This window comes from Leucoraja erinacea, chromosome 4 (genome assembly GCF_028641065.1).
Source record: "Leucoraja erinacea ecotype New England chromosome 4, Leri_hhj_1, whole genome shotgun sequence".
NCBI lineage: Eukaryota > Metazoa > Chordata > Chondrichthyes > Rajiformes > Rajidae > Leucoraja > Leucoraja erinaceus.
In genome coordinates this window covers 22056104-22079269 of record NC_073380.1, presented here as the reverse complement: position 1 = coordinate 22079269, position 23166 = coordinate 22056104, and the positions used below count along the sequence as shown (strand labels likewise).

The 23166-nt window shown below is 40.6% G+C and overlaps 1 protein-coding gene across 2 annotated transcripts in view; it reads left to right on the top strand.

Annotated features, from left to right (window-relative positions):
• The window catches only part of LOC129696206 (protein FAM135B-like), a 408722-nt gene that overhangs the window by 260071 nt on the left and 125485 nt on the right, over positions 1-23166 (top strand). The window lies entirely within an intron of this gene.

Sequence of the window (23166 nt, the reverse complement as noted above, 5' to 3'; positions counted from 1 at the left end):
CCCACATGCTGTGAAAGGAACTCTCCGCCGAATTGTCATGTTACTCACGACACGTGACTCATTCATAATTATTTATTTATATTTCAACGAAAATTTTTCCCAATTGTGCCCCGCACCTCCTGAGGCCGGCCTTGCTTGCTCCTACACTCAAATCCTCTTGGTGTGAAGGCCAACATGCCATTTGATTTCTCCACTGCCTGCTGTACCTGCATGCTTACTTTCAGGTTGGGAGTTGAGTGCCCATGAGGATCAGTGTTGAGACCTCAGCAGTTTACAATCTGAATTAATAATTTAAATGAGACTGTGAAATACATGTTTGTTGACAATAAAAGCTAGGTGGGAAAGTAAGCTTGGTAAAGCATACAAAGTCAGCTGCTAAAGGATCTGAATAGGTTAAATACGTAACAAAGAAAAGACCAGTTAAATCACTGGGTAAAAGATGCAAGGGCAATATAATAAAGAGAAGTGTATGTTTCACTTTACTAAAAAAAACAGAAAAGCAGAATTATTTCATAAGGGTTGAAGGGATGATGAACAAGGATTGGGATGAGCAGTGAGCACTGTGGTAGGCTGTAGCTGAGTGTTCTTGTTCAAATGATCTTGTCACTAAGATGGATGCAGAACTGTCAGTTTTTCAACAGGCACTGATAATCCTGAAATAAGGACAGCGAGTGCTACAGATACTCGGTAGATCAGGCTGCATCTGTGAGATGGTGCTTCGTGTCAATGAAATGTTGTCAGAAATGTCAAATCTTGAGTGCTTTCAATTTATGATTTGCTCCAAGCGCTCCTCGCTGTCTCAGTCCTTCCAAGTCTACCTAACTCCCAATCCTCCTGCTCCACTGACATTTGATCTTCTCCCTATTCCCCCCAATTTTAACCCCCATCCCCCCTCATTCCCCCCCTCCGCTCCCCACTCTTCTGGGTGCCCCCAAACAACTAGATCTCTAAGCTCCCAAAGAGCCTAATTAATTATGCTGAATTAATTTCTCTGATGTCCATTCAACTTGACCTGTCCAACATGGGACATGGTTGCTAAGGGTGCAATAACTCAGTCTGAGCAAAACACATTTGGTCATATTAAAGAAAACATGAGGACATATCTGGCAATTTTTTTGAGTGTTTATTAAGAAATTTACATTTTCATGCATGTCCCTGTTAATAACATAATGCTCAGAGTTTATAATGAAATGTTACCTTGTTTTATGAGTGAATTCCAAGGCATAGATCACCTTCTACTGGAGAAGAAAATCAGGAGTGATTGGGCTTGCATATGACATGCACGCCTTAACAATGGTTTATTTATGGATCATGACATTATATCAGGATCAGTCCCTGTGGATTGGAGGGTATCTAATGTTATCCAACTTTTTAAGAAAGGCGGGAGAGAGAAAACAGGGAATTATAGACCAGTTAGCCTGACATCGGTGGTGGGGAAGATGCTGGAGTCAATTATAAAAGATGATATAGCCGAACATTTGGATAGCAGTAACAGGATCGGTCCGAGTCAGCATGGATTTATGAAGGGGAAATCATGCTTGACTAATCTTCTGGAATTTTTGGAAGATGTAACTAGGACAATGGACTTGGGAGAGCCAGTGGATGTAGTGTACCTGGACTTTCAGAAAACATTTGCTAAGGTTCCACATAGGAGATTAGTGGGCAAAAATAGGGCACATGGTATTGGGGGTAGAGTGCTGACATGGATAGAGAAGTGGTTAGCAGACAGGAAACAAAGAGTAAAGATTAATGGGTCGCTTTCAGAATGGCAGGCAGTGACTAGTGGGGTACCGCAAGGCTCGGTGCTGGGTCCGCAGCTATTTACAATATACATCAATGATTTGGATGAAGGGATTCAAAGTAACATTAGCAAATTTGCAGATGACACAAAGCTGGGTGGCAGTGTGAACTGTGAGGAGGATGCTATGAGAATGACGGGTGACTTGGACAGGTTGGGGTAGTGGGCAGATGCATGGCAGATGATGTTTAATGTGGATAAATGTGAGGTTATCCACTTTGGTATAAATAAAGAAAAGCAGATTACTATCCAAATGGCGTCAAGTTGGGAAAAGGGGAAGTACAAAGGGATCTGGGGGTCCTTGTTCATCAGTCTATGAAAGTAAGCATGCAGGTACAGCAGGCAGTGAAGAAAGCAAATGGCACGTTGGCCTTCGTAACAAGAGGAGTTGGGTATAGGAGCAAAGAGGTCCTTCTGCAGTTGGACAGAGCCCTAGTGAGATTACACCTGGAGTATTGTGTGCAGTTTTGGTCCCCTAATTTGAGGAAGGACATTCTTGCTATTGAGGGAGTGCAGCGTAGGTTTACAAGGTTAATTCCCGGGATGGCGGGACTGTCATATGCTGAGAGAATGGAGCAGCTGGGCTTGTACACTCTGGAGTTTGAAGGATTAGAGGGAATCACATTGAAACATATAAGATTGTAAAGGATTTGGACATGCTAGAGGCAGGAAACATGTTCCCAATGTTGGGGGAGTCCAGAACCAGGTTCAAGAATAAGGAGTAAGCCATTTAGAATGGAGACGAGGAAACAGTTTTTCTCACAGAGAGTGGTGAGTCTGTGGAATTCTCTGCCTCAGGAGGCAGGTTCTCTGGATGCTTTAAAGAGAGAGCTGGATAGGGCTCTTAAAAATAGCGGAGTCAGGGGATATGGGGAGAAGGCAGGAACGGGGTACTGATTGGGGATGATCAGCCATGATCACATTGAATGGCTCGAAGGGCCGAATGGCCTACTCCTGCACCTATTGTCTATTGTCTATTGGTGTATATGTACCAAATTATGCCTCACGGCTTAACTTTTCAACAATTTATCTTGCTAAACACATTTACAAATGGCATCTGTTGCAAGATCAGTAATTGGTTGCATCTCTTTGGATGTGCAGCTAGCCACATAGTTACCTATAACATGACAGCATAAATTGGAGGATTGGAAAGCAAAATATCACATGGACTGTCTTAGCAAGTGATTTAAGCAGTGAGATTCAACCTATTAAACATACTTGCTATAATGCTAATTAAATGTGCATTAAAGTACATTTGTGAACAGTTGATCAACAGATGTCATAACACCTTAAATTCTGTTGTTTGAGCACCACTCAGAGGCCTTCAGTTCCTGTGAATGAGCATATTTCTTCTCTGTAATCTGTTCCCAACTGATGTTTTGTAGAACTTTTTAATCTTCTGCTTTCCATTTGTTTGAAGTAATCAAATCAAACACTGGTTCATTGGGAGTGATCATAAAATCTTAAATCAATAGTTAAACATTAAAAAAGGGGGAAAGAAGGACTGTTAACAACAGCATCAGTCTCTAGAAGGGTTCTGACCCGAAACGCCATCTCTCCATTTTCCTCCACAAATGTGGCCTGAATTGTTGAGTTTCTCCAGCAGTTTGTGTTTTGCTCAAGATTTCAGCATCTGCAGTCACCTATATCAACAATTTGGATATGAATGTACAAGGCTTGATTAGTAAGTTTGCAGGTAACAGTAAAATAGGTGGCGTGGTAGACAGTGAAGACGGTTATCAAGAATTATTGTGCGACCTTGATTAGCTGGGGAAGTGGACTGAAAAATTGCAAATGGAGATTAATTCAGATAAATGTGAGGTGTTGAATTTTTCAAAGTCAAATCAAGGTAGGACCTCTGCAGTGAATGGTACAAACCTGGGGAATGGTGTAGAGCAGAGAGATTTTGGAGTACAAGTGCATAGTTCCCTGAATGTGGCATCACAGGTAGATAGGGTGGTAAAAAAAGGTTTTGGCAAGCTGACCTTCTCAGTCAGAGAACTAGGAAAACTCAATTAGTGTTAAATTGGTAATAATAATGGAAAGAATTTAAGTTTGAAAAACAGAGATATAAGAAATGAGTAATTAAGTTACAAAAATAATTAATACTAAATACGAGATTAATCATATAGAATATTTCTATGATCATAAGAAGCAGGTTTGCTTTCAAGCAGAGATTTGAATCTAGACCATTCATAGAGTGATGTTGCATGTACATGATTTTTAAATAAATTTCAGATATAAATTCAATTTAGACTGATTACATGAATGTAGATTTGGCTTTTTCTGGTATGAGTTTAAGACAAATATAACTTTTTTTTTGCAGGCGTATTTTAATAATGTTTGAAAGTGCTTTTATGTTCTTCATATTATGGAGCTCATCATCCCGTGTCATTTGCAACATAGTTTGCCTGCAGTGAGGTTTGATAATTGGACACTGCACACCTCGGGGGTTCTGTTTGATCCCTGGTTAATAGACTTGCTTTTTCAGCATGTGTATGCACCCCAGAGTGAGATCATCAAACAATGCTCCCAAACCTTGAGGCTTTGCTCATTGAAAGAGCCACATTATTGTTCTTCCACAATTCCAGTGCAGCATAATCACTGATAGTTAGAAAGTCGGTTGTTTACACTTAATTTATGTAGACAGAAGAAAGGCTTTTCTCCAAGTTCAAAGGTTGTAAAGCTAAAATTTACAGTTTGTTGGATATGGGTAAAGGATGTTGGTGTGAATCAATCTTTAAGCCTAAATTAATTGTGCTCTGGTATATTAGAAACAGCATGAGAGGTCATCTGAAAACATTTGCACTTGCTGTCACAAAAAGAGGCATATACCATTGGGAGTATAAAAAATCATATGTTTTTCTTTTGCTTTGAAACTCTAATTTTCTTGCTCCCTGGCTTCTGATGAGACAGCAAGAAAGCCAGCCCCCGTGCCCTATGTTTTGCTTCGTAGCTTGAATGATGGGCTCCATACAAACCTAACCAGATCAAGTACTTTTATCCTTTTATCAGATTGCTCACGACAATAAGTTCAAACGATCCACTTTTTTGTTGCAAGATCAGTATGCTGAAATAATGAATCGGTATTTGCTAATGCATGATGAAGTCAATTTCTAGTCTTTAGATGGAAATGCGGAGTGTTGGAATGTGGAGGTGATCTTCACCAGCCACTACCTGTTGTCAATATATATGGCCAATGCAAAACATGTTATTTTTCCACTGATATGCCACAGGATGAATTTTTTTTTTTAAAGAATTCCAAATTCAAATTAATGCTTGCCCAGCTTCCAAAAGATCATTGATATTTTTGATACATCTGAAGAAGGGTCCCGATCCGAAACATCACTCATCCTTATTCTCCAGAGATGCTGCCCGACCCGCAGTCAGTCCAGCACTTTACGTCTATCTTAGGTATCAACCAGCATCTGGAGTTCCTTGTTTCTACATTGATCCCTCCTTGCTTGATTCTCAACCACATACCCACCTAACTAGAACAGTTGTAGTAGCTAAGTGCAAAGGATGAATATCTATTTCCACCTCCCTTCCTTTTTGGGATGACAAATGACACATGGAGGAGGTGAGGGAGGGGATTCATTGTTTAACGCATGAAGGGATCTTCAGGAACGGCTGAGGAGAAACCAAATACAACTGCTTAAGTGGCAGCACAGCAAAATCCCTGCTCAGAATAATCTGATCTTCTTTATTGCATTTCACAAATTTCACCTTGTCGCAGCTTCTGTACTGTCTGAAGCCGTTGCGTAGTACAGAGAAGCAAGTGCTTTGAAGCTGACCATCAAAAGAAAAATTCAAATTCACTCATCACATTTGATATTTCCTGCATACATATTCAAAGAAAACAGGTAAAAGGAATAATATTAGTTGATATTCTGAGACATAATGTCTTACAGTGCGAATTGTTAGTGATGGCTTGTCCGTTAGAAGCATTAAATTGTATCATCAAATGTACATTAATATTTCCTACTACAGGAATAAATGTATCACTTTGTAATTTTAGATCTGAGCTGTTATTTAATTCAAACAATAAAAACACATCTGTCTATTTCCCATTAATATTCTAGTGAATGACTTGCAGTATTGCTTTTGTGATATGTGGTAAGGGCTTGAAGCCATGAGAACCACAATATATTACTCGTAGTTTGTTTCGGTCAATTAAGCTGACACAAATCATTAGCAATCAAGGCAGAGTCTTCCCAATTTAAAAACAATATGGTCACAGAATCATACGGCAGAGAACAGACCTTTTTGCTAATCATGTCCATACTAACTATTGAATGCCTATCAAAACGAATCAAATTTTCGAATACTGAGTTCTTAATCTTCTATGTTATGGTATTTCAACTGCTCATCTAAATATTTGCTAAATGTTATGAGAGTACCTGTCCCCATAAACACATCAGGAAATGTGCCCTTGGTTTCAACCACTCTCTGGATGAAAGAAAATAGTAAGATTAAACGAGAACTTACCAGTTCGAAGTTTGATCGTTATTTTATGAGGAGTACGTTGAGGGAATACGTGAAGAACCCCGCCAGGACGCATGCGTGTCATTCTTCAAAGCAGCGGTGTGAAATCACAGATAACTGTAATGACCGAACATAGTAAGATTAGAGAAGAAAACACCAGTTGAGTATATGATCAAGGGTGGGAGCGGAGGGCACGTATTCCCTAAATGTACTCCTCATAAAATAACGATCAAACTTCGAACTGCTAAGTTCTTATTTAATCTTACTATTTTACTTCGGAGTCATGTGAGTGACTACATGAAGATTTCAAAGCTCTGTGATTTCATGCCGTGGAAACGAGTCCATGCATCACATCTGCCTTAATTGACTGTGGGAGGAATTGTGTTAACATGTTTAGACATGAATCCAACATTGAAATCAATGATAAATTGTTAACATCAAATTATAGCCCCTATTTATGGGGTGAAATTATATTACAGAACTTAAAATTGGCTCTGAAAAGTTCCAGTTTAACTACTGGCTTGTGGTAGAATTGTTGGAACATTTTCCCCTGATCCATCCTGCTGTCTCGAGGATTTGGTTCATTGGCACATCCAACTCCATAGCTACCGATGTAGTTGCAGCCCTGGTGGAATAAGATTTGAATATGTTAGTATCCACCCCAGCTGTTGTTAAAACCTGTTTCAGCCATCTGAAAATAGTTTGAACCGACACTTTTTTGTGTGTTTGTTTGTGGCTGATTAGTAGTGCCATCTCATAGCCTCAGATGTTTTTGGTGTTCTCCATATAGAACAATAATTGTCTTATTATACAGAGACGATATCTGTAGGGTAATTCCTAAATTCTATTTTGAGGCCTGATGATCCCAGTCTGTTCTGTTTGACTAATTGGTAATATGAAACGTTATATTCGTGTTGAAGAAGTCAACTAGTCCAGCCTTAACTTATGTATGACTGTACCCTTAGTGCCGTGACCAAAGCCATCAGCATGACTGTTTTGTGCATCAGTCTTATGCAGGGACAGAGCTGTTGCTGGAGACCAATTCCTTAGCAACGTTAGGGCAATACTCATATCCCATTTAGATAGTACCTGGTTCTTGGGGGATAGATATTAAAATTTCCCCTCATAAGCTTGGTTACCAGGGGTGAGTCCCAACAGAATGATGCTCTGATCCTCGCCATAGATATGTTGATAGGGCACTTCTGGCACAGTTAATGGCACTGTAACTGAGCCCCTCATCATAATGGAGGCCTGCCAGGAATTCGAGAACAGACGTTATGTTCATGAACTGTAGGTGATGTTGTTCCTGTGACAATATATCTCCCATTTCCTGATGTATACCAGATATAGTTTTTGGTGGACTGTCTGTGGCCCGCTGAGATAATGTTCAATGTTCGGTCCGCCAGCCCCAGTTGCAGTAGAGGTTTCTTTAGACTCTACAAATTGATAGGTTTGGTGTTTTTGACATGGATGGGATCCCCTGTTACAGGATGAACCAATAATCTGGTTGTTTCAGGATGGTGATGCATGGTTAAACCCCATGTTGAGTATCACAGGGAACCATGGTTAAGTAGGCCAATCGGCACTACCAATTAACAGACGCTGAGTCTTGTTGTATTTTTCGTAATACCCGACTGATGATGCAGAAAAGGAGAGAATGCATAGATAAACAATTGCCCCCTCAATGCAGTGAAAAGCATCTGTCCCTGCTGTCCCAGGGTCTCGTTCCCAAGAAACACAGTTTGGTAACTGGTGATTAAGTCTTATTTTATTTAATTTGCGTGACCTGATGCCTGTCACTGAATTTTGGATTACCTGGTAGGTAAGTAGCTGATATTCCAATATTTCTCTGGATACACCATTACCAAATTGTATTAGTCAGATTGTCACTCTGTAGTCTAACACGCAGGTGATTTATCCCAGAGCAGTATGACTAGGCCATAGAACACACCCCACATTTCCAGGTAGTTTATGCCCAGTGTCTGTGATAATGATGCCTCCTGTGCCTTTCATCTACCTCCACAGATGGAGATGGAAATTGGTAGTACCCCAACCAAGCACACTGGCATCAGTTTGTAGCACCACTAAGGGTTTGCTGATAACGATAGGGTTGGAACAATGCCGAATGTTATCCCTCCACCATTTTAATTCCATAAGCTTTGATTGGTGGCTTATTGGTCTGTCGAAATGACCAGTATTAACTCTGAGTGTTCGTATTTTGCCCTTTGTAGATTTTTGGTAATACAAAGGTCCAAATTGTGTGGCTGGAAAGGCAGGCACTATATGCCAATTATACTTGCTACCAATCTGATAGACGGTTCACTGATGTCAGTGGGGTTGTTGCAGGCCTCAGTTAAGACTGCAGCCTTGTCCTTTGGTAAAGTCACCGACATGTGAGCTGTCAATAGTGAACTCTAAATAATCCATTATGTTGGTAGGCGTTAGTTTAGATTTAACTGGATGGATGATAACCCCAGTTTTCACCCAATTGTTTGGTGGCTGTTACAGCTAGTTAGGCCAACTCCAAAGTTAAGAAGGGTTTCGGCCCGAAACGTTGCCTATTTCCTTCGCTCCATAGATGATGATGCACCCGCTGAGTTTCTCCAGCTTTTTTGTGTAACCTCCAAAGTTATGCCCACAGTTTGTATGATCATATGATTATGTATTTGGTAGAGCTCTATACTGCCAGAGCTGCCCCATCCAGTTGAATTTTTTAAAATAACGTTTGTGATCAGTCTGTGTAGGCACTGAATAGTAAGCATCTTTTAGGTCGATGCTAGCCATGGAGTAACCTTTGGAACTCAGTCCTTTAGCAATTACCAGTTCCCATTTTGTACTGAATATATAGTACAATGTATTCCAGCCAATCGTGTTGGGTTTACCCATTACCCCTTTTGCACAATTCAATGGTATATCCCTGGATACTGCTTAGGATATAAGTGTCTGTAGTTAATATACACCATATCCAAAAGAGTGTAATCTCCCACCAATGTGTGTATTATCCACTCTTCCTATAATTTGTAAGGGACCAGACCCACCTACCTCCATTGTTACCAGTGGAAGTTTGCTTCTTCTGTGTGGTCTTCGTGGAGGTTGAGGCGCCGGTGTCTGGGTTTGTTTTTGGGTTGGGGGTTTGCTCATCTTCCAGAAAGGCCGGTCTGGGCTATGGTCTAAAAGACCGCTGTCCTGTATGCCCGGCCTTTGAGCTTTCACCAGCTTCTCTTGTTCTGCTGGTGGGTGCATAAGGGTGCTGTCTTTGGCTGTAGGAGATCCTTAATGTTGTCGCCTTTATGAGCCCCAGGGCTTTCCTAAGTCCTGCTCCGACATGTTTCCAGATGCTATTTCCATGACTGGAACATTCAGGGATGCGCAGTTTCCTGGTCCCAAGTATGTTTGCAGTGGTGTCCATCATGGTCTGGCTGTATGTATTTGGACACCATGACCAGTAGATTTTGCCTTCCTGCACCCCCTGCACACTTGTAGTTTTGTTCGTCAAAACCCCTTTTCAGGGTCAGCCCAGAATTGACCCCCCAGTATCCCCTCTGACGAGGGAGATGCACTGTGCAGCCCTACAAGAGGTGCTGCTGTGGGTTTTACATAGTGCCCACAGTGACTAGACTCCATCTCCCGGAGCCTGTCAGGTTCGAGCTCGGCTCCATAAACCGCTCCAACTTTCTTTTCCATGTTGGAGCTCGGCTCCATAAGCCGCTCCAACTTTCTTTTTCATGTTGGAGCTCGGCTCACATAAGCCGCTCCAACGGGCTCCAGCGCTCACGGTCGCTGGCCGCCCAAAGTCGGACTCATCAGTCAACGATTCTTTTGGTTTCTTCTTGCCTTCCTGCCCAGATGCAGTGTTTAATCTGGCTGGTGCGGGGGCGATGTTGGGCACAGCTGTTCCCAGCCGCTGCTGGCGTCTGCAACTCCGCTGGAGCCCGTCTTCCCCCGCCAGCTTTGTCGCAGCTCTGGTCGACCTCTTTGTCTTGTGCATGTTTCCCCCACCTGTAGAACAGTATGGCAACAATAAAGACCGCAGTATCACTTACCTGCAGGTCCAGGCTTAAAACTTGCCGTTAAGGGGGAATGTCTTCCACCCCTCCTCCTGCCGTTTTGACTTGTCAAAGCCAACGACTCCGTTCTGTATAGTCTCCCGCCCAGCCATGGTGTTTAATCTGGCCAGTGCGGGAGCGAAATCGGGCACAGCTGTTCCCTTAAGGGTGATTCCTGTGCCGCCTGCCGTTGTTTCCACAGCTCTCCATGTTTCCCCACCTGTGAAACAGTATGGGGAGGATAAAGACCGCAGTTTCACTTACCTGCAGGTCCAGGTTTAAACTGTTGCTACGGGGGAACGTCGTTCCACCCCACCTCCTGCCGTTTCAATTTGTCAAAGTCAACGGCCCCATTCTGAATAGTCTCCCGCCCGGCCGTGGTGTTCTGGGCGGCGCGGGACCAAAAGTCGGCACAGCTGATCCCACTTATGGGGCTTGTGCCTTCAGCTACTGCTGGCTTCGAGGTCCTCCCCAGCCAGCTTCACTCGCAGCACTAGTGGACACTATTTTTTCCAGCTCCCCCCCCCCCTGTGTAAAAACAGCGTGGGGACAAACACTACTGCTGAGTAAATCACTTACCTGCAGGTCGCGGTTTCAAACTTACCGCTGCAGGGGAACGCTCCACCCCGCCTGTCGTTTCGCAAGCGTGAAAGCGATATGACACGCATGCATCCTGGCGGGGTTCTTCACGTAGCACTCATGTGACTCCGACGTAAAATCTTCCTATGACCTCCACTAAATATCTTATTTTGTTTATTTTGTTTCTTTTCCTTCCTTTATTTATGGTCATCTCCGGTAGGGAGAAAATGTCCTTACTATCCATCCTATCTGTGTCACTCACAATTGTGCACACATCTGCCGGGCACCTCTCAGTCCATTCCACTCCTGTGTTACCAAACTCGTTGATCCAATCTCTCCTCCATCTCAAGCAACATCCTTGAGAATCTTGTCTGCACCCTCTCCAGTGCAATCGTATCTTTCCTCTCATGTGGTGACCAGAACTACACACATTACTCCAGCTGGTCTAAGTAATATTCTATACATTTGGATTGCAACACCATTGTTCATGTATTCCATGTCCTGGTTATTGAAGGCAAGTATTCTATTTAACAATCTAATCTACTTGTACACCAGCCTTTAGATATCCCTGGACATGTACACCAAGGTCACTCTGTTTCTCAAAACTTACAAGGGCCCTACCACTTATTATATATTTCCTGGCCGTATTAGTCGTCTCGTAATGCGCCCCCTCATATATTTCAGGATTAAATTCCATCTGCCACTTTTTTTGCTCATTTTACCAAGTCAATTATATAATTATGTAGCCAGAGAACTGGTCTCCTCACTATCAACACCAATCCCAATGTTCATGTAATCTCTGAATTTGTTAATCATATTGTTTACTTTTACATCCAAATTCTAAATCTCCCAACTCTCCAACTCTGCAGCTGGCCTTCGTGAGGTAGTGTCTCTCACAGGTAGGTCTTCCTTTGCCCGCCACTGATGCCAACCATTGGCCTCCCTGCCACCTCCCGCTCTCCATATACCAGCCTCCCCTTCCTGCCCTCTCATTACTATAAGATAGGACCCCCACTTGTTCGAGAAACAAAGTTCACTTACTTCACAAAGGAATTCACAAAGAAAAGATGAAGAGTAAATGTCTGTAGTCTAGTTTAGTTTAGAGATACAGGTCCTTTCGGCCCACCAGGGTCCTCGCCGACCAGCGATCCCCGCACATTAACACTATCCTATAACCACTATGGTCATTTTATTTAACATTTACCAAGCCAATTAATCTACATATCTGTTTGTCTTTGGAGTGTGGGAGGAAACCAAAGATCCTGGAGAAAACCTACGCAGGTCACAGGGAGAACGTATAAACTCCGTACAGATAGAACCCATAGTCGGGATCGAACCCGGGTCTATGACACTGTATTCGCTGTAAGGCATCAACTCTAACGCTGCGCCACCATGCCGCCATGCTCTGGAAAACAATAACCTTAACACATGTTTTATGCCCAGCATTGAGGAAAGACACAGGTCTGCTTTGTGAGCACTGAATCATTTATATGTACTAACAGATTCTGACTGCCTTGAAATTGAGAGGGTATCTCAAGCAGAAAATTGAAGTTTCCACAGAAAATAAAGGGTTGCAAAGACAAGAATTTTTTAAAGCAGAAGGATAACTACTTTGAGACTACCTAGAGGCTTTCCTAGTGACTGACGTATAACACAACTGCCTGTTTAAGTAGCATATTTGTTGGAAACGCTGTGTTGGATAAGTGTTATTTAATTTTTTGGCAATTAATGTGAGTGTGTTGTTTCCTTTTGGATTATTGAGATCATTTTCACTGTGTTAAATAGGGCAAAAATTGGTGATGAAAAATTGGCTCGCCAATTTGCAGCTCCTCCAATTTTAATTTGCATCAACTTTAAGGAAAGTAAAAACTGGAAAGGTAAACTGACTGCCAATTCACAATCAACAATTTTGGATTGGTTTGGATCTTCCATCCATGGCAAAGCAACTGGGCTTGATGATAATCTCAAAAAAATGTTGCTGTAAAGATCCAGCAATTTATTGTTGTGGTTTTAACCTTTCCTGACATTCATTGCTTTCATAAATCTGGGGCATCCATAATGTCCAACAACAACAACATTGCCAACAGGTTAAGCATGAAATCAGTTTGAAACATTCCCACAGGCAATAAATGATAAAGTGATATGAGCAATTTTCAAGTGACACTCAAAGTACTGGGAGGAGCTCAGCGGGATGAACAGCATCTTTGGAGGGAAATGGGCAGACGGCCTTTGGGGCCCAGTGGAGGGGAGAACATTGATAAAGAGAGGTGGGACTAGGGCAACATTGGCAAGTGATAGATGCATACAGGTGAGAGGGAGTGATTGCTAGATGGATGGAAATAGTAAGAGGTGATATGGAGACAAAGGGATGCAAATAAAGAAGGATGCAGATAAATAGCCAGAAGGCGGGATATGGGTGGAAGAGAGCGGGTGGGGGGAATAAAAGGAAAATTGAGTCTTGGAATAGGGAAGGATGGGAGATGAATGGAAGGAAAAGAGAAATTAATGTGACAGGAATAGTGAGAGAAGGCATTTGAATACACGGTTGTGAGGAAAAAGCAATGGCAGATGAGAAGGGAGGTCAGGGGGTTTATTTGAAATTGGAGAATTCATTATTTATGCAATGGGCTGTAGGCTTACAAAGCAGAATATGAGATGCTCTTCTTTCAGTTTTCATTGTTGGCAGTGGAGAAGACCGAAGGCAGGTAGGCCATAATGGGAGTGTGAAGGGGAGTTAAAATGTTTGGCAACAGGGAGCTCCAGCAGGTTTTGGCAGACTGAATGCAAGTATTCAGTGAAATTGTCGCCTAGTCAACGCTTGGTCATGCCCATGTAGAAGAGTGCTAATGATAGGTGGATGCAGGTGAGAGGGGTTTATTAGACTGGAGTGGAGTAGGTGACAAAGACTAGTGATGGGCAGCACAGTAGCACAGCGGTAAAGTTGCTGCCTTACAGAGCTAGGGACCCAGGTTCAATCCTGACTATGGGTGCTGTTTGTATGGAATTTGTATGTTCTCCCCATGATCTGCATAAGTTTTCTCCGGGAGCTCTGGATTCCTCCCACTCTCCGAAGACGTACAGATTTGTAGGTTAACTAGCTTTGGTAAAGTTGTATAGTGTCCGTAGTGTGTATAGAATAGTGTTAATGTGCGGGGATCACTGGTCGGTGAGGACTCAGTGGGCCGAAGGGCCTGTTTCCACGTTGTAGGAATGTTACAACATTTTCAAGTCTGTTATTTATCCCACCAGATAAAGCATAAAAAGAGCTTTAATCTGATACCTAATTCACTTTCATATCTTCAGTATTAAAAAGGTTATGGTCATTTTCATACTCGGAAATTAGCATCTTGTTCCCTATTGCAATTCCATTGACTTAATACAAAAGCTGTGATCGAGGACAGTCAAAAGCCCATAACTTTCTTAGTTACCTAATTGTAGCAAATTACAAAATTGACCGTTGTGACGGAAATAGTAATAAATCCGAGACTGCCTTGAAAATTAAAAAAAATTGATATTCTCAGAACAGAAGATCAGAACATTAATATTGGATAAACATAATAAAATTTTAATTTTGAAATTTAAGCTAAATAAATTACTATCAGAGAAGATTATAAGATTATTCCAAATTACCACACAAGAATGTTTTGAATTTGGGGATAAACCCCATAAACTTTTGGCACGCCAATTGAAAAAACGGGAAAAAGATCATGCAATTTTAAAGATTAAATCAGATAGAGGGGAATTATTAACACTACCTAAGGATATCAATAAAAGATTTGCTCAATATTATAAGAACTTATATACATCGAAAACGCTAATAGACAATAACAAAGCTTCAGAATTTTTGACGGATTGTAACCTCCCAAAATTAGAATTGAAAGAACAAGAGGAACTGGGAGCACAAATTACAGCTAAGGAAATAGAAGACACAATAAACACACTTAAGAATTGAAAAACACAAGGACCAGACGGATTCAGTAATGAATTTTATAAATGTTTTTACGATACAGTGACCCCACGTCTACAGAAAATGTATACATTTGCTTTTAAGAACAAATCTTACCTGAAACACTAGCTGAATCAACGATCACACTAATACTTAAAAAAGATAAAGATATAGAAGAACCAGGATCATACAGAGCTATTGCATTGTTAAATACTGATCAAAAAATATTAGCGAAAATACTAGCTAGAAGATTAAGTCAATATGTCAGTAAATTAATAAATAAGGATCAGACGGGATTTATACCTAAGAGACACTCATTTAATAACCTGAGACGTCTGCTTAACATAATGCACTCTCACAAATCTCAAGAACAAGAGTTATCTATCATTTCATTGGACGCAGAAAAAGCGTTTGATCAAGTAGAATGGGATTATATGTTTAAAGTATTGCAAAAATTTCAAATGGGAGAGAGCTTCATCGCATGGATAAAATTATTATATAACAAACCCACGGCTAGAATATTAACTAATAATATACTATCTACGAAATTTCAATTAACAAGGGGTAATAGACAAGGGGGTTCATTATCACCGCTACTATTCACTCTAATAATTGAACCCTTAGCTGAAAAAATTAGAACACATCCTGACATCTATGGGTATAATACAAAACATTCAAATAACAAAATATCCTTATATGCAGACGATGTATTACTATATATCACAAAACCCCAAATCAGTATACCAAACATATTAAACCTAAACGAGGATTTTGGATCTTTCTCAGGATACAGAATAAACTGGAACAAAAGTGAAATTATGTCAATAAAACCGAAAGACTCAACACATCTTTTGAAATTCCCCTTTAAAATAGCTACAGAAAAATTTAAATATTTGGGAATTGAAATCACTAGAAATTACCACGGTATGTTTAATGCTAATTATAGCTCCTTACTTAAGAAATTAATCAATCTAATTAAATTCTGGAAAACGCTGCCGATGTCTTTAATAGGTCGAATAAATGCTATAAAAATGATTTTTTTACCACAAATCCTATATTTATTTCAATCAATTCCAATATATCTTCCAACTCAGACATCACAAACTTTATATGGGATTATAAATCCCACAGAATACAAAGAGCACACCTCAGTAAACCAAAGGAGATGGGTGGTCTAGCGCTCCCTAACTTTATGTACTATAATTGGGCGGTAAATATTAAAAATATGATTCACCTGCTGGACAACTCTGCCCAGCAGGTGGACTGGATTATAATGGAGAGAGAGGACTGCGCTCCTGGTAATACAGGCGCGACTCTCCTCTCACCAACGAATTTGAATAACAAATATTATAATAAAAATCCAATGATACATAGTACAATCAGAACTTGGAAACAAATAAAACAGAACTTAAAATTAAGAAATCTATCTCTGCTAATGCCAATAGCCAATAACCCTTCGTTTAAACCCTCAATTATAGATAAATCATTTACACAATGGGAAAGAACGGGAATCAAAACGCTCGGAGACCTGTATGAATTAGGGAAATTATTACCATTTCAACAATTACAACTGAAATATAACTTGAAAAATAATCAATATTTTAAATATCTTCAAATCCGTGATTATCTGAAAAAATATACAAAAGACTATTATAATATGCCCCCAGACTTATTAGACGAAGCCATGAAGATAAAGGCTGAATCAGCAAATCTAATATCATACATATAATATTATATTGAATATAGAAATACCTACAACAGATAATATTAGAAGGGATTGGGAACAAGAATTAGCTATAAAAATTTCAAAAGAGAGCTGGGATAAACACTTACTATATGTGCATAAATGCTAGATCAACGTACGACATACTCTAATCCAATATAAAACATTACACAGACTATATTATTCAAAAACTAAAATAAATAAACTCTTCCCCAATGTCTCACCCATTTGTGATAAATGTCAGGTACAAGAAGCTAACATAGCGCACTCTTTTGTTTTCTGTATAAAAATTCAAAAATTCTGGAACTAAATATTTGAAATCTTTACCAAATTATTTAAAACAAAACTTCTACCCAGAGTAGAATGGATCATTTTTGGAATATCGGAAGGTAACCCTGAATTAAATATGTTTCAAAAGAACTTACTTAATTATGGGCTAATAATCGGAAAAAAGCTTATACTTAAATTTTGGAAAAATGCTCCAATACCAACAACAAAAATGTGGATTTCAAACATGTTCGAAACATTACACTTGGAAGAGATGAGACTCCTCCTAGCAGGTAAAGCAGATCACTTCCAAAAGACGTGGTCTGCATTTATGGAACTATTACAAGCTAAGGTGCAATAATAAGTTAAAATATAAAGGCTACCAGGACCTGGTAATGGGGGGTATAAAATACATTTTTAATAAAAACATGGTTGGTATATCCTTTTTTGCGGAGTTTTGTGTTACAATAGAGCGACTGATTTTCCTTTTTTCCTTTTTTTCCTTTCTTTCTAGGGTCTTAATTATTTTCTTTGCTTCCTTCTCTAATTCCTTCCCTAAGGGGTTCTTTTCTCCCAACACTTTCCTGCACCTTCACGATTCTTGCTTACTTTTCTTACTTCTTTTATTTCTTTCTCTTTTAAAGCTCAAAAAATGAAGTGGTACAACATAATGTAATAAGATATATGCGATGTATTAATGTGATTTACTGTACTGCTAATAAAAATAAAATAAAAAAAAATAAATAAAAAAAAAAGAACTTTAATATTATTGTATTATATGCTGTAAGTCTGTAACAGACAGGTAAATAAATTGCAATTTCTAGCGAAAGACCAAGTCTTTCTGGAGAAGATCAGTTGCTAGCTGGTACATTGGCATATCATATAGATATAAATAGTAACATTAAATGAGAACTTACCAGTTTGAAGTTTGATCTTTATTTTATGAGGAGTTACGTCGAGGGATAACGTTAAGAACCCGCCAGCACGCATGCGCGACATTCTTCAAAGCAGTGATGTGAAATCATAGTAATAGTAAGTGAAATAAACATAGTAAGATAAGAAGAACTAGGATACCAGCTGACCTTTATAATAGAGGGCGGACATGGAGGACACGTATTCCCTCGACGTAACTCTTCATAAAATAAAGATCAAACTTCAAATTGGTAAGTTCTCGTTTAATTTTACTATTTTACTTCGGAGTCACGTGAGTGACTACGTGAAGATTTTAAAGATCTGTGATTTCATGCCGTGGAACAAATGCATGCTTCACTCTCTGCCGAATTCATCCAAGGAAGGATATGTTATCGTATTCAGACATGAATCAAATTCAAACAATACCAATTTATTTTAACAAAATTAATGCTCCCTTGGGCTAAATATATTACAGAATTCAAAATTGATTCTGCAACACCGCAGGTTTGGTTATTGGCTTATTATAAAAGAGTTGGAAGGTCTTCTCTCTAGACCATCCTGCTGTTGCCAGGATATGGTCCACAGGCACTTCCATGTCTCTGGCTGCCAATGTTGTTGCTGCCCTTGTGGAATGAGATTTTAAAATGTCAATATCCACCCCAGCAGCTCCCAACACCTGTCTGAGCCATCTAGAGATGGTCTGTGTTGATACCCGGCCATGAGGCTGTTTATAGCTGACCCATAGCGCCAATTCACTACCTCTTAATAATTTTAGTAGTGTTAAGGTATAGTAGAAGGTGTGTGATACACACAGTCGGGTGTCAGATGGGTATGCCTGGAATTCCTATTCTGTCATGATGTTCCTGGTCTATTTTGTTTAACCAGCTCCAAGATGCTTAGTTTATCTTTTCTGTAGATACCATCATATTGTCCAGTCTCAGTTTATGTAGAGACTGGACCCTTTGAGCTGAGACCAGTGCCATCAGCATACTGTTTTTAATGTGAGCTTTTCCAGGAACAGGGACATTGCTGGTGACCAACCTCTTAGCAATGTTAGTACAACACTGACGTCCCAGATCTGGGAGTACCTCGCTCTAGGAGGGTTAGTGTTGTAAATAACCCTCATAAGTTTGGTAACTAGAGGGTGGGATCCCATGGAGAGCTGTCCTGGTGCTTGCCACCAGTAAGCTGACAGGGCACTCCTAGTGCAATTGATAGTGCTGCAGCTCTGCCCTTCATCAATATGAAGGCTGGACAGGAATTCCAGGACGTTGGTGATTGTAGCTGTATTATACGCTACACCAGTCCTTGAGCAATACGACTCCCATATTCTTATGCTGGAGGTACTGTTTTATTGTTGACTATTGATAGGCCGCCGTGATCATGTTCATGGTCCTGTCCGCCAGCCCAGATCTAGCATGATGGACATATATGGTTCAGAGACCATGTCAAGGACCACAGGGAACCATGGCTGTGTAGGCCAATCGGGTACTTACAAGATACCTGATGCTGAGTCCATATGTATTTTGCATAGGACCCAACTGATGAGGCAGGAGGGGGAAAAAGCATGGAAAACAATTTCCCCCAATTCAGCGAGAAAGCGTCCATTGCTGCTGCCCCAGGTCTGGTTCCCAAGCGACATATGGTGGTAACTGGTGATTGAGTCTAGACGCAAATAGATCGATATCTGGTGTCCCATATCGTATAATAATATCAGCAAATATTTTGTGGTCCAACATCCATTCGGTGCTGTCATTAAATTTTCGTGACTTGGTGTCTGCCACTGTAAAACACCATTGAGCTTACCTGGTAGGTAAGTTGCTGATAGCCAAATATGTATGTTAACACACCATTGCCGGATTGTTTTGGCCAGATTGACACATGATATCGATTTTATTCCACCCATATGATTAATATATGCCACCATGTGGTATTATCAATTTATAGGCGGACATGCAGATGGTGCATTGTGAACAGTAGCCCATGAAACGCACCCAACATGTCTAAATAATTTATACCCTGTGTTTTTAGTAATGATGATTCCTGATGTTCCATCTACCACCAGTACTGGATATAGTGTTAGTAGCTCCCCAGCCATGAGCGCTGACCTCTGTTTGTAATGTGAATGATGGATTGCAAATAATGATGGGGCTGGAACTATGCCAAATATTTCCCTTCCACCATTGTAACTCCGAAATTGCTTTGGCTGGTAACTGCATAGGTCGATCAAAGTGACCTGCATGGTGTTTTAGCGCTTGCACTTTTGCCCTATTTAAACTGTTTGTTGCCGGTGGTACGTTCACTTCTTCAGCTTCTGCCTCTTCTGCGGACGAGGCACCGGAGTGCGGGGTTGGCACATTTTCCATGAGGGTCGCTCTGGGCCTTGGCATAAAAAGGACCTTTGTGGTTGCTTTCACCAGCATCCTGGTGTTGATGCCTGCTGGTGGATGCATAGGGGTGCTGTCATCTGAGGTGTGTGGTCTGCCCGTTGCTGATGATGCCCCGATGAACCCGATGGCTTTAAACTCTTCGTCGAGCTCTTTTACTTGTTTAGGCATTCATCTGATGTGTGCAGCGTTTCTCGTCTAACACAACCCTGCAAATTTGTGTTTAAGGTCCAAACTGAGTAGCTGGAAATTCTGCTACTAGTTTCCCAATTACACTTGCCACCTGTCGAATAGATGGTTTATTTGTAACAATTGATTTGTTGCAGGCTTCCACCAAGTCTGCTGCTTTACTCTTTGGTAATGTTACAGACATGTGTATAGTGTTAATTGTGAATCCCAGACAGTCCATAGTTGTGGATGGCGTCAACTTAGATTTATCTGGATGGATGATGAACCCCAGTTTCAAACAAATGTTTTGTAGCTAAAACTGCTGATTTAGCTAGTTCCGGGAGAGGGGCACCTTTTCCCCACACATCCTGGCCGGATATATCATCAAGATCTGCTGGGCTTTGCCATGACAATAGCTGTTTTGTTTCCTAAGTATAGCCAAGGCCAGATGGTTTTAATATCTTGGTGAACAGTCTTGGGGCTGAAGTTTAACCCATTAGGCAACGCTATATACTGCCATAGTTACCACATCCCGTTAAATTTTCTTACCTGTATGTCAGTTTTTTTCAATTTTTGAGCTCTTCCGGCCCATCGCTCAGGGACTGCAATGCGTGAGACCATATGCGTGCTCGGCGATGATCCCTATATATGGGTACTGAATAGTATAAAAATCTTTTTCAGATCAATTCATGCCATGACGTATCCCTCTGGGTCTTCACGTAGTCAATCACGTGACTCCTAAAAAACTATGACATGATTTGGCAGTGAACAAAGTGTCTGAAATGTGAGCGATTGGAATGTTGCCATCCACAGTGGTACGATAAATCTCCATGCTTCCCAAAAACAAGTGTAAATAAACGACATGCCTCCGGAATCGCACACACGCAGTGGCAGATCTGCAGCCCCCTGTTAGTACAGGTCCCACGATACGATTTACCCACGACCTTCAAACTCGTGGTAAGTAGGTAGAATGTACGTAGCGGGTACATCAGAGCTCGTGGACGTCTCGTAGCGGCTCGTAACGCTAATGGCAGGTACTCGGGAAACGCGGTAAGTTCGTGAAACTCATGACGTTTTTTCAACAGCGTGAAAAATTTCCAAGAGTAAAAAAATACTCGTGATGAAGTACCACGAGTTTGATTTTTTTTTAACTCGTGAGAGCTCTTGGGTAAATTCGCATCGTGGGACAGGCCCTTAAGAGTGTGTCAGATAAGGAGAGAACCATCTCCTTATTTGAACCATTTGATTATTCGTATGAGAGCTACTCTGTATAAACACATCATCATTAAATTATTTAATACAGAATTTCATCTATGGATAACCTTGATTCATGCTTGCAGCAGGATCATTAAGGGAATAGATATCATTCATCTTATCTTCAAAATATTTAATTGTTTTCCAATCAGTATTGATTAACATGCTGAGACTGATAAGCAAATGTATTAATACTTACATATCATAAAATTAAAATGGAAAATTCTGAAAATAGTTGGTCAACAAGTCTCTATGGAGTGTGGAACAGATTTGACTATGGAGTGTTGATATCAGAGACAGTAATGCCTGTTCAACTTAAATATTATTCTAGATCAATTATATTAATTTTATTGGAAAATAATTTCATGTAATTATCTCCTTTGTTCAGTTTTAAATTGAGCAATATGTCAGTGTTTTTCTTTGTATAGTTTTGTCCCTTTTGGTTCTCCAGAGGACATATATCCTGCTAACACCTTTGTCCATATTGTCACCTTGGTGGTGGAAACCTAAGGTGCGATTCAGCAAAGAAAACATTAAAGACAGGACTGATTCTGTCATGACTTGCCCATTGGAAACTGTGAATAGTGACGGAAGAAATTGAGCAGCAGGCACTCGATGTCTCCCTGTGACCTGACAGAATTTGATAACTGAGCAGCAACCTGTGTTGTTCCTGCTCTGCGATGCTGTAGAGTTATCAGGGTTATCTCTTGAGAATGTTTTGCAAAATACAGCATCATGCTTTTTTTTAAAAATTTACCTCCCCTTTTTTGTTACAAAAACTGAAATCTTCCCATCAGATTATAAAAATAATTTATTGTATGCTTAAATTGGATAATGCTCTGCAAGGCTACTTGCCAATCTGTGACACCATACAGTTTGCTGTAGAATTTCACTCTCCCAAGTCCTGACTTCAAAACTAGTAAAATGCAACACACTTTTCTCAGAATGGCCTAGACATTCACATGTGACTATTAAATGTTCTGGTTCATCTCTTATTCCAAGGACATGCTGGTTGGTAGGTTAATTGGTTACTGTAAATCACCCATAGTGATCTTGATGGTTATGCGAAAGAGAAAAGATCACAGGGGAATAAATAGAGAATGAGGTCAATGCGATTGTTTGGAGAACCTGTGTATATTCTTTAGATGTTTGACTTTAGAGATACAGCACGGAAATAGGCCATTTGGCCCACCGAGACCGCACCAACCAGCGATCACCCCATACACTAGCACTATCAACACACTAGGGACAATTTACAGTTTTATCGAAGCCAATTAATGTACAAAACTTTACGAGAAAACCCACCCGGTGACAGGGAGAATGTACAAACTTCATCCAGACGGCGCCCGTAGTCAGGATCGAACCTGGGTCTCAGGCACTGTAAGGCAGCAACTTTACCGCTCCGCCATTGGGCCGCCCCATGATGGGCTGATGGCTTCTTTCTACATCATAAGGAACTATGATGTACGTCAAAGAGGGACATAAAATCTCAGAAGCAATGCACAGATTGTGCACTCCCAGCTAAGGGAAACTTGAGGAAAATGCAGCCTTTAGAATCTACAGTTAATTCTCAATTATCATTCAAGTCTGTTTTATTGCAC